Source organism: Lethenteron reissneri, chromosome 13, assembly GCF_015708825.2.
Source record: "Lethenteron reissneri isolate LAM-NWPU_2019-01 chromosome 13, ASM1570882v1, whole genome shotgun sequence".
Lineage (NCBI taxonomy): Eukaryota > Metazoa > Chordata > Hyperoartia > Petromyzontiformes > Petromyzontidae > Lethenteron > Lethenteron reissneri.
The window spans coordinates 7,269,156-7,282,107 of record NC_083791.1 but is presented as its reverse complement, the minus strand read 5'-3'; positions in this window follow the sequence as shown (position 1 = coordinate 7,282,107).

Here is a 12,952-nt window from a genome sequence, read left to right as displayed (position 1 = left end):
AACTTACGGCTGCCCCATCTGCAAAAAAACGTTGTGAGCACAGTTATATTTAACACACGCCTTTATTATATTTTTTGGTTTGCACTCACGGTATATTATTTAAACAAATGGAGTGCAGGATTTGTCGATGTAATTTATTTCAGATACAATCTTAATTAATCTAAGAGGGGAATATTTTCCTATTGCATTGTGCAAACGTGTATCCACCTTGCGTCTCGTTATGTGCTGTGATTTCTGCAATACAACTTGCGATAAGGCTGTATTGTGTAATGCTTTGCACACAGCTAAAAAAATTGCATTTAAAAATGATTGTCGGCTATTTGGATTTGTTTTCTTCTACGTAAAGAACTTGTTTCGGCGTACGTATTGTTATGATTGTATTTGTATTAAAACAAACGTTTACTTGTGCTGCATACAAATCTACTTTCCCATTCGCAATGTATGGTCTCCATTCTCTTGCTTCTATGACACTCCATTTCAAGACACCCTTTGCTTACCAAAAACTTTGAAAAACTATGCACCAACTAACTATAAAAACAATGGATTCACAAATTTGGCACATTGCAACTCTTAATTAGCACAGCGCAGCATAGAACCACTGTTGCTAATTGAGATTGAGCGGACTTATAACTGGCAAATCTTGAAGATTCTCATGTGCATTAAAGCTCACTTCACAGTGTAAACGTGATGGATAACTTTTGTTGTTGTAGACGTACGTTGATTCCAATTACGGCCGCAAATACACTCGGTGCGTCGAGTGCTTTTGACTTTTTATCAAAAGAGATTTGTAAAATTATGAATAGCATTTCATCTTAATTACTCACGTGCAGTCAACTCGCCAAAGAAAAAAACACGAATCATTTACAATGAATGCCATTAATCATGAAATTTATTAATGATTATAAATGTCATCTCAACTACCAGCTACACCATATGTTGCTTGTAACAACGTGAATATCGAGAATCTTTATCTTTATTTAGACTGGAGGAATCTGATGAGCTGCGAAGCTTTTTTGCACAGATTTTAACACAATTTATGACTTCAGTTTTTGACTCAAAGATTATTCACTCAATCCACCTACTGATCATGGCAAAAAAACAAATCCTTTACGATAAAATTGCATGAAGTAACAAGGCCTGGGGAAAGGTCATTCGTTGAAGGCTGAAAGTGCAGACAGTTGCCAAAAATTAATACTGTGCAGTTGGTTAGCAACACAATTGATTTACTATTCACTACAACGGGAGCTCACGTGGGAGACAGATATTCCAGTTCTCATAGATGCTGGATGCAATTACCAGCGAAACGTCGTACTCAAAAATTGTAAATGTTGTGGTTTCACGCTTCAACACACCGGTGGGCTAAAGCAGTGAACTATTTGTCTTTTGTCAACGTGACACTTTTTTGCTGATTGGCCGTGTCGGGTGGTAGAGGGTTACGACACATTTATAAATAACGCGATCTAACCCAAACACGTTGATTATGAATGATCATGAGGTTTTAGTCATACGTTCATTCGTCAAAATAGCTTTTTTTGTGAATGCCTTCGTAATGCATACAACGAATAAACGCAGTTTCTCTGTATATTGATAGGCACGCAAAGATGCGTCGCGTCGCAAAAGCTCAGCCCCTATAATTTCTTGCTCGCGACAAATGTTGGTCTACTCTTTCACCCTGGTCAGAAATGTTGGAAGAGGTGGGATTACCCAGACATTATTCTTTGGTTCTTTCGGTAAAGTCACGTATAAAGATAAAATAATAAATTAAATAATAGCATACTACGACGTTTCGATTGCAACACAAGCAATCATCATCAGGTATAAAAGAAATAGCAACAAAAATCTAACCAGAAAACTATAGACAGACATATAAGCAGACAGATATCACGTATCGGCACAAAGAGAGAGGGATCGTCTCTGTGACGAGGCCTTAAATATAGAGAGGGGGCGGGGGCGGAGAGAGGGAGGGGGCAGAGAAAAAATTAGCATGTCAATGAGTGGACAACAACGTGGTACGGTACGCAAGCTTGGAAATTAGGAGAAAGACACACTAAAATTAAATAACCTAGTAGTAAAATATCGAAATGTAATGTAATGCAACACAGAGAGTCGGTCAACACACAATTAACGCATAGCCCGGTTGATTACGTATTTCAAAGATTGCTAAGTTAGAATTTAAGTGTGAAAATTCCAAAGATTGATTACCCAGACACTTTGCCCCACCGCATGAAACCCGACCTATTTATTGTAAATCCGGGTGGAGTCTCGAGAGAGAAAGAGAGAAGAGAGAGAAGATGGGATTTTAAGAAACCAGAACGGACTAGTTGGAGGACTGAAGCAATCTGACGAAGCTCTCGCGGTGCAATTTCAGTGTGCTGAGCCACGAACACCCACAGCAGATTCCTCTAACAATGTGCCACTGCCGGAGGTGGCGAGAACAGTCAAAAGGAAAGTACAGGAACCTCCCCCCCACCCCAACCCAAAATCCATAAGATGCTGAATATTAAACGAAACATGAAGCAGCAACGGTACCAACCGGGCATGCATGCTACCGGTTTGCTTCTTCACAACAAAAATCAACCAGAAGTGTGGCAGAATTGAGTGGGGGGGGGGGGGGAAGGTTTAAACGGAACCCAACCGTTTCCGCCACTTTTCATTGAGCGCTGACGCAGACAAGTGGGTGACATGCACTCTTCACGGCAAGGTCTGTTGCCCTCAAGCTCTCAATCATTCCGTTGCTTTGCTTGGAAGCTTAAACGCGTGTTTGTGTCAAGCCCTATGGGTACGTGTCTTGCCGACAAAGCCAAGAGCAGCGGCCGGTACAGGAGCGAATTTTGCAGCCCAACTCCTTGTATCTGTGAGCTGTTCACATGCAGAGCAATGGCGTGACGTTGCACGAATTTCAGGTGGCGGTGATACGCGTGTTGTCAGTAAAGTATCCTTTTCACGAAAAAAGTTGCTTCTCTGCTCACGCACAAATTATTTCTTGCACCGCTGGATGCGACAATGCGAGATTGCGTTCAAGCGCGGGCTATTTGCATTCGCAAAGTGATTCCCTGCAGGGGAAAGTCTAGCCACAGAACAACTGCTCGTTACTGTCGACTTCCCGACAAAGTGGTACTCATGTTGCACACTCGAGATGAAGGAACGTGGGCAGGTGCTCCAAATCGAGGGCAAGCACATTTATTTATTGTGGTTCATATGAATCTTGGGAAGAACAGCACCGTCACTCTGTAAAAGGCAACAACGCGTGTTACACGCAGCAAATCTTCCGAGACGCCATTAACCATGGGGCTGGTTTACACGTGCGGTTATTCATTAACCCTGCCAGCCACCTACAGGTCTGACTCAGACATTACATGCTGCTGTACACACGTGTTGTTGATGCATTGCACAGCACATCAGGACTTTCACAGAACCACACTTTACTTCCCCTGCTGCACAAGGTCACACTTAAGAGTGATCCATTCCTGATGTGCCACACTCACTTTTACTGATCCTATGCATGTATACGTGTTGAACTTCTTTCGCACCGTACGTGCTAATCAGAGGTGCGAGGCTAATCCTGGAAGGGTGATGGGGCTGAATGAACACCCAACGAGGATTGTAACTATCGACCGTCCGATTGTGAGCCGTCCGCTCTACCGTTGAGCCACCTGCAAGGATAATTAGCATACAACACAAATAAAAAACAATTTGAATGGATCAATTGTCTGACTGTAACCAAAAGCTTAAGACGCTGTATGTGTTGGGGAAATTGAGAATGGAGTTTTGAGAGGGTTCTTTCCAGAGCTTGGGGTTGTGGGATAGAATGCTGCAGGTCAGGGGTATTGAGACGATGCTCCCATCAAAGTGGGAATGAAACAAAAATGAATAGGAGAGACAGACAAGTGAGAACAGGAAATCCTTGAGCACGGACCTAACCTGGGGGGGGGGGGGGAGATGGAGGACCTCGCGAGAGTGGACAGACAGAGCAAGAGAATTCAAAGATGGGTAATGACATCGCGAGACCCTGACGGACAACACCACAGCTGGATTGCGACTCTTGGAGGCAGGGTGGAGGAGTGGTGACACTTTTCGCCTCGCAGCAAGAAGAGTCCGGGGTGGATTCCCCCGCTCAGGTGCCTTTTTCTGTGAAGAGTGTGCGTGGTTTATCTCCCCCCCCCCCCCCACCTCTTCCGCATGAATTCCCTTCCAGCTTCTGGAGTTTCCTCCCTGGCGGCTACAAACGAACCTCGTGGTGGGACCCCGGGGTCCCATAAGCCCCCGGCTCTCGCATAAACTGCGTTGCGACGTCGTTTTATGTCTGTTCAAGGCGAACGACACGGCAATCGATTCCTCTCGACGAGCTCTGCACGATGCGCTAATCAAAGTTTTAAAGTTTTGTTTCTTCTGCGGATTCGTCCTCGCCGCTGTGGCTTGGACGACACGTCAACAGAACGATCCGCGCCAGGTGGGTCGCGGCGTTTTTGTGCGCGGTGGAACGGAGTCGCCAAAAATAAATAAATAAATTGCGATTTTGACTTCCGTTTATTCGGGACCCCGGGGTCCCGCCATAAGGTTCAATGATTTGTAAATAAACAATGCGACCGGCATTAGTGAAACATCCCGATGCTGACAGATGTAACGCTAATGATTCAATTGGGAGTATGCAGATTAACGATGTGTACTCACAACAACAAAAAGTTAGCAGGGCCTTCTTGATAAAATAAAAGGGTCTTGAGGCTTTACTGGGTAAACAAGCATAATGATGAATCTCTACGGACATATTATACAGTAGGGCCAATGCTAACAGCACGGACGATGGCACTACTTAATGACACAAGGCGCTGGGTGAAATATTACAGCGATCATTCGGAAATAGCTGCACGGCTCAGAGGTTAGAGCACTGAGGCAGCTCGGCTTCAATCCCGGGTTTGAATCTGGACAGACGACGAATACAAATTAACCCGTAAAAACAAAGTTTTTCACTATAAATCCTTTATATGTGTGGCGGCTAGAGTCCTCTCGTCCTCTGGCTTGAGATGGCTGCCACCTATGGGTCAGATGATTGCCTGCCACCATTAAGCAATTGGTAATTAAATATAATTGTTTTTTTCCTAAAAAGTGTAAAGTTATGGAAAAAAATTTTCACGAAAATAAATTGTCACGCACAACGAGTCTGTGTGCAAAATGTCAGCTCGATTGGATCACTGGAAGTGGGTTAAAAACGACCTAAAGATTTTCACGGTCGTAAGCGCGCAAGCAAGCAAGCAAGTGAACTTAATATAAAGGATTTAAAAAGCGCCTTGAGTCGATTGGTCTCAGCCCAGTCGCCAACGACAGCACGAAAAAAAAGCCACAACGTAAAAATGTCATTCATTTTTGGCGATAATATCTCTCTCTGAGAATTAAACACGTCCATTTGACTGTCAGGTGATGAATATTGATTTGAAGCTTTCGTGACTGCAGGAATCCATACTCTTTGGTTCTTTCGGTAAAGTCACGTAGGTAGAAATACAATAGATCACGACGTTTCGATTGCAACACAAGCAATCGTCATCAGGTGGGACAACTACAGCAAGAAAGAACTGCTGAAGTAGGCGAGAGAGCTGCCGTGGCATGAGGTTATATTGACTCTATCGGTAGGGTACATGGGCAGGGCTAGAGATGGGGGAGGGCAGAGTAAGATCTGTGGCGGCCACAGATCTTACTCTGCCCCCCCCCCCCCCATCCAAAGAGTATGTGATGAATATTAGTCTTTATTAATGCTACCTCTATCCCCTCCCTTTGATGCTGCTAATCCTGCATAATGCACGGGCATAATATGACTTTGAAAACCCCCCGCCCACCTCCTACGCATTTCACAAGTAGTACTAATCACATACCTGCCTTTCCCATAAATATGCTAAATTCTTCTGAATATGCAAATTCTTTTGTCAAGGCGCCCTTCCCCCCTTCCAACCTAGCTTAAATATATGTTCCAAGCGTGGTGGTGTTTCATTCAGACGCTGTCTCCCCGACAGACCTGGTCTTCACCTGAGGACGGCTGCTTGCGTTGTGGCCGAAACGTCGTGAGAATTATTTTATTATGTTTTTTTTTATTTTATTACTTCCCTTCTACGTGAGTTTACCGAAAGAACCAAGAAGATGAATATTAGTCTGTCGCTGGGTAGGTGGGCAATGCATCTCCCTGCTGCTGTGTAGGAGCTGATGTCCCTTGAAGGACTCTCAGAAGTAATTCCGCAATATCCATTTCCGTGGGCCATTATCAAACACGAGAGTGGTTACAATGCACTTGTTTCTTTGCCTCGTGATGTCGTGACACCGATAGCAGCACAATCGGGTACGGCTGGGGAAAATAATAAGTATAACCCGTAAAAACAAAGTTTTCACTATAAATCCTTTATATGCGTGGTGGCTAGAGTCCTCTCGTCCTCTGGCTTGAGATGGCTGCCACCTATGGGTCAGATGATTGTCTGCCAGTATTAAGCAATTGGTAATTAAATATTTAATTTGTTTTCCCTAAACAGTGTAGAATTTTGGAAATTCTTTTTCACGAACATTAATTGTCTCGCACAACGAGTCTGTGTGTAAAATGTCAGCTCGATTGGATCACGGGAAGTGGGTTAAAAAACGACCGAAAGATTTGCACGGTCGTAAGCAAGCAAGCAAGCACGCAAGCAAGCAAGCAAGCGAACTTAATATAAAGGATTTAAAAATAAAAAGCAGTAATTGGAACACCTACTGACTGATTTACATAAACCACTTGCAAAGTACGGAGCACTACTGCAGAATACATAATTCACGTGAACAATTCATTATATTGGTTGACTTCCATAGAACAAAACAAAGTCAGTTTGTTGTAGGTTGTACAATGAAATGCCATCACAATCCTTACATGCCACAATTCCTCATTCATTCATGTTGCTATACACCAAACCGTTTTATATTATACAAAACATAAATAGTGCATTGTAAAAAAAGGCAAATGCATGCAATTCTTATTTCGTATCATCGAATTAAAGGAGCCAGCATTTCGTATGTGCATAATTTAAAGAGGGAATAAAATGTCACGTGTTTTTTTATTGAACTAAAATATGTTTTATTTTACCAGGTAAGGCTAAACAGCATTTTTTAAGAAGTGACCTGGCCACAAATGATAGCTCAACAAAGTGGCCTATCATGGTGGAAACGTATAGCAGTCAAAGACTCTCAACGCATGTTACTAAATGTGGAGCGAAAAACCGAAGCGCCCGGAGAAAAATCCACGCGACCACGGGGAGAATATGCAAACTCCACATATACAGGCGTCAGAGTCGGGATCGAACTCATGACCTCCTGCATACCAGGCAGGGGAGTTAACATCTCACCACCTTTGCTTCAGAACTTCCAGCAAACAAAGCCAATTGTCACCCACTGAGATATTATTCTTACCAATTCACAGTCACATTTTTGTTAAACAATGAAATTACTTTAATCGTGTATGGGCCAAGCACACAATGGTGATAGAAGGGCTTAACATTTATGATTAATATATATTTGTTGAAAGTACTTCTCCATATTGAATGTATCTCATGCATACGTTCACGAGCGGAATTCGTTTTGGCAACTGATGGTGCAGGATTTTATACAACTGTGAAACTAAATACGTAAACATCTAACACTCACAGTAACTCTAATCTCTATGTAAATACTGTATCTTAACCCCTAACCTGAGCTCGTTATATGACTGCCCCTGTCAAGTTGGTCAACATACTAGATACTCTCTGCCACTGTCATAGGACCCAACATTGATGTAGTAATACTGACAATGTGTATGCAAATGTGTTTTATTATTTCTTATTATGTTGCATGCCTTGCACAAAATTCAGATTATTAAGCAACATACATTTAAACCACGTCGAACTTAAGGGCCATTTTCTTTTACTACACAAGTTTGAAGAACACCTTGCTAGTGAAATACTGGCTAATTTAAGAGTACAAACAATGAAGATGAACTATGGTGTTTAAATATGATATAATTACATATACATTTGCATAAAAATGCAATCATTTTAATCATAAAATAATCGTAATTATGTACTGCCGTGTTTAAATCTAATGCCGCGCGAGACACACACAGTAGTTGGTGACCTACCCGGGTTCGATTACCGCTCACTGCCACCACCAGTGACGGTTATCTAGACCGGTTCTGGACCTCCCCTAGGTCGACTTGGCCTCAAATGAGTACCTGGTGCAGGTGTGTAAACATCGCCACTGGGGAGACAAAGGTGGTGCTGGCCACCCACCCCCTTCATAGGTTCTTGCTAACAGCACTTGCCCCCTAACAGTCTGTTAAGGCTACACGGGGGGCCTTTATCTTGGCTTTCTTTCTTATACTTCACCATGCTGGCCAGTGCAGATTGGTAAAGGTGTGGGGGGTTTTCCCACTAATGGTTTCGATTTTACTCGCCACTTATTTATTTTTTCCATGGTTGGGAATTGAACTCAGGTATTTGCAGGGTTCATAGTATGGTACCCTAACCAATGTGCACACCGCTTAGAATTGGTGCTGCAAATATTAACAAATTCCTCCTTCAAAAAATATTGTTGTGAACAAAAAATTGTTGGTTAAGGAATAATGTCATAAAAACATTACTTATCAAAATAGAACATTTTGATAAAATGTATACATTCATGATTTGGGGAAATCATAAAACATAACCCAGCCAGGATTGAAGTGGAAAAGCAGTCATTTAAATATCCTATACAGCACACGTTTGAGCAAATTTCCTTACAAAAAAAATAGATTTTCCTCAGGTCAATGAGTATGACATGAGCAAACGATTTAGTCACTGAACTCAAGCAAGCATTCAGTTCTATAAACTGTCTTAATAGCAACAAATTCATGCGGATTATAAAGTTAATTTAGAAACAAAATGTCACGAGACAAAGTGAAGGAGAGTAGTGATTAGTGATTTTCACAATGGGTTTATTTCCAATTAATAACCATGAACATCTTTAGCGATTGCATAACGGTGTTATTTTTTTATTTCCTTTCGAAAGCCTTCATCTGTCCCGCAAGGCATCTGTAGATTTTTCTGCGTGTGCTTCGGTTTTACACAGTATCTAAATGCGGTGCGTTCTTTAAAAAAAAAATAGAAAATAATGACGAAGAACGCGCGGGACCATCTGCACGGCAGAACGCATCCGTCGCGAGTTCTGAAGCCCTAAATGAAGGTGTCAATTCCAATATAAGGCAAATTGGCGGTTTGAACATAGTACAGATGAATCGAGCGAACCCACCACGGCTTAGCACCAACGTCATTATAATTGATGCATCTTAACAATTATCGCCAGAGCCCCTTGGGGGTTTCGTTCGTGTCTTCCAGTGACCATGAACCAAAACTTATTGTGACAATTCTCAAACACACTGCATAGAGGTGATGGTTTCTTGAGAATTCATTTTAGACCCCAAACCAATGTTTGTCAAATTACTTATGAACCTCCTCAATGATTGAACACCACTTTTACGTCTGCATTTGTATCTACATTTTGCCACAGATTATCACAAGAAATGTACGCATATAACATGTCCATAAAATTTCTATTGAAAGCTTTCGTGATTGCAGGGATTCATCTTCTTGGTTCTTTCGGTAAAGTCACGTAGAAGGGAAATAATAAAATAATAAAAATAAAACATAATAAAATGCAATTCTCACGACGTTTCGGCCACAACGCAAGCAGCCGTCCTCAGGTGGAGAACAGGGCTGTCGGAAAGACAGCGTCATTCAAGAACAGGGCTGTTCTTCACCTAAGGACGGCTGCTTGTGTTGTGGCCAAAACGTCGTGAGAATTGTATTTTATTATGTTTAATTTTCATTATTTTATTATTTCCCTTCTACGTGACTTTACCGAAAGAACCAAGAAGATGTCCATACAAGTACTGTAGATTTACATGATATATGTTTGCATCGTAGGCACAACACAAAATTATAATTGTAAAGTGTTATTTTTTTGCGATTCATAATGTCCTCCACTGATGTGATCAACTTAATTATACGACGGTTGAAAGAGAGTTCGAGGAATACATTTCACGATATTTTTTTATTATTATGTATTGATTGTGGGTTGACAGGGTTAGCATTGGTTTTGCCTAGGAACATTGATTAGATCCATAATGAAGGAGACGAGGTTCTTACCCTTTTTCTGTTCCATTGACCGCTTTTAATTATCACGCTTAGTGTTCCAAAGCAATGGCTAACGCTTTCCAAAGACAATAATACAGATCAATGTGAATTAACTTACACATGGCAGCTTGATTTGACGACACGTTAACCTTCTTGGTTCTTTCGGTAAAGTCACGTAGAATGGAAATAATAAAATAATAAAAATAAAACATAATAAAATAATTCTCACGACGTTTCGGCCACAACGCAAGCAGCCGTCCTCAGGTGGAAAACAGGTCTGTCGAAAAGACAGAGTCTGAATGTTGGAACGTTGGTGATTCTGTCTTCTCGACAGACCTGTTCTCCACCTGAGGACGGCTGCTTGCGTTGTGGCCGGAACGTCGTGAGAATTATTTTATTATGTTTTATTTTTTTATTTTATTATTTCCATTCTACGTGACTTTACCGAAAGAACCAAGAAGATGAATCCCTGCAGTCACGAGAGCTTTAAATCGACACGTTAACCATTAAAGAGGTAACAATCAACTTCGAAACAGCAGTAACACGGAACACAATATATCCAGAGAACTCAATGCAATAATTCACATTCTTTGATGAGCGGTTCCCATGTTATAATCATCGTCATCATCATCATCATCGGTTGCTCGCCCCTGGTCGCAGTGCAGTGATCCCCACAGGACGTCACGAGGAGGGGGCCTTATCCTTGAGCGTCTGGCGACACCGTGGCTGTGCGGACGTACGCTGAACTTCTTTCGCGCCGTACATAGCCAACCGTGCTCACGGTGTGGTGTGGGGGGAGAAGTATGTATGTTGAACTTCTTTTGCACCGTACGTAGCCAACCAGTGCTCATCGGAGGTGCGGGCGGGAAGGACGACAAACTTAACACAAAAAGCAGCTCCAAAAAAAAATGAGCTTTCAATCGAGATTTAAAAGTGCATAGTTCTCAGCTGGCTGACTAATGTCGGAAGGAAGAGCGTTCCAGACGGCCGCAGAAGCGCATCTGAAAGCGCCGCGCGACGAGGTCATTACCGCTTTTGTTTGATGGCCCAGCAGCCAAAAAGCTGCTACTGCTGCTGCTGCGAGGATGACCACAGTTCGCATGCACGGCGGTGTGCTCCTTCACGAGATCAGTGAGCGATCGTCGTGGTGCGTTTGTGGCAAGCCCCCCGTCGTGCAATGGAGTGCGACCTCATAGTATTTGCGTGCAGTGAGCGCCACCGCTTTGCGTGGTGCGATCCGCCTCGGGCGACGTGAGTCCGAAGAGGCGAAGTCTCCTGTCCCCGGTCATTTCAGTCCGCCGCCGGAGGGGCTGTTCGATGGCGGCCCTCGCTGTTCGATGATGCGCTCGCTGAAGTGGACGCGAAGTATCTGTCACGGACACCACCGGTCGAATGCATCCAATTTCCTGCGTGGAGCCGCTGTCACCCACCACGTCTCTGAGCCGTACATCAGCAGCAGCACGGTAGGGATGTACCTTGATGGCTATGTACGCATGCATGTTGTATGTAGCCAACCGTGCTGATCGGAGGTGGATATTTGTTGCCGTTGACGCATCCGGACGAGGTGATTTGTGCGCTCAGGTGCAGTTGGGATTCTTCTTTTAATTTCTGCTTCACTGCTTCCAGTCAGGTTGCAGGTCTGCAGGTGAGGTCGATGGATGATTGTAGCACATGCACATCGATGTCCAATGTTTTGCACTTCATTCAGGTCACGCGGTTGCTCTTCGGTGGTCTATGGTTCGGTAGCTTTGTTTTCACCTTGTTGATTTCCAGGGCAACTGAGAGAGCTTCAGTTTGCATAATCCGCAGTTCAAGGAGTAGCACTTTAAGCATCTCAGCCCGCACAGCAACATCGTCTGCGTAGTCTAGGTCAGTGAACACTTCGTTGCCTAGGGTTGCTCACAATACACCTTGCTCCCAACATACTGTGGGGCACCACGGTGGCTAGGAGATATTAACTACCTTGCCTGGTATAAAGGAGGTCGTGGGTTCGATCCTGACCTTGACAATGCTTGCTGTATATTTGGAGTTTTCATGTCTCTCTCTCCCCCCTTCTCGCGTGAATTTTTCTCTGGGTCCTGCGGGTTTCCACCTCCACATTTAGAATCAACATCACGCGTTCAAAGTATTTGGCTGCTATACATTTCCACGTGATCATAAGCCACTTGATTGGGCCATGATTTGTGGCCAGGTCGCTTCTGAAAAAGAGCTCAGTGGGCCATACCTCGTAAAACAAAAAATATCTATTTTTTTTAAACTGTGCGCTGCAGAATTCAGTCCATTGGAGGCAAGCAACAAGTTGAGAGCAATGGTGCAACCTCTGACCCCCCTTGATATCGAACCACTCAGAGGACTCCATCAAATTCACAATCTTTTCGTTTTTGTCCGATGCTCATGTAGAGTTCGTGGGGCCGGGGTGGCACGTTGTGGCTGAGTGTGCAGGGGTCACGTAGAGGGCAATGAACCACGCCCATTTGATGGCAGCTCAGACCTCCGGACTTCGGCATTTTTGCCGTGAAATTACACATTTCTGGTGCCCTGCAATTTTCCTAAGAGCGGCCCTCACGGCATCCTCGCACCGGCTCAGAAAGAGGTGATGCCCGGGGTATTCCACTGCCGTTGCGGTGGCTTTCGAGAGCTCTTCAGAGGGGGATGATGCAGAGCGATTCGGCAGCTAGGAGAACAGTACAATGTTGTTAAAGTTGATTGTATATTGCTATTTGAGAGTTCGGAATTTTTTTTATATTATAGCGGGGGAGGGGGGGTGGAGATCTTATTTCGGTCAACCGGTTAAGCTTGATACT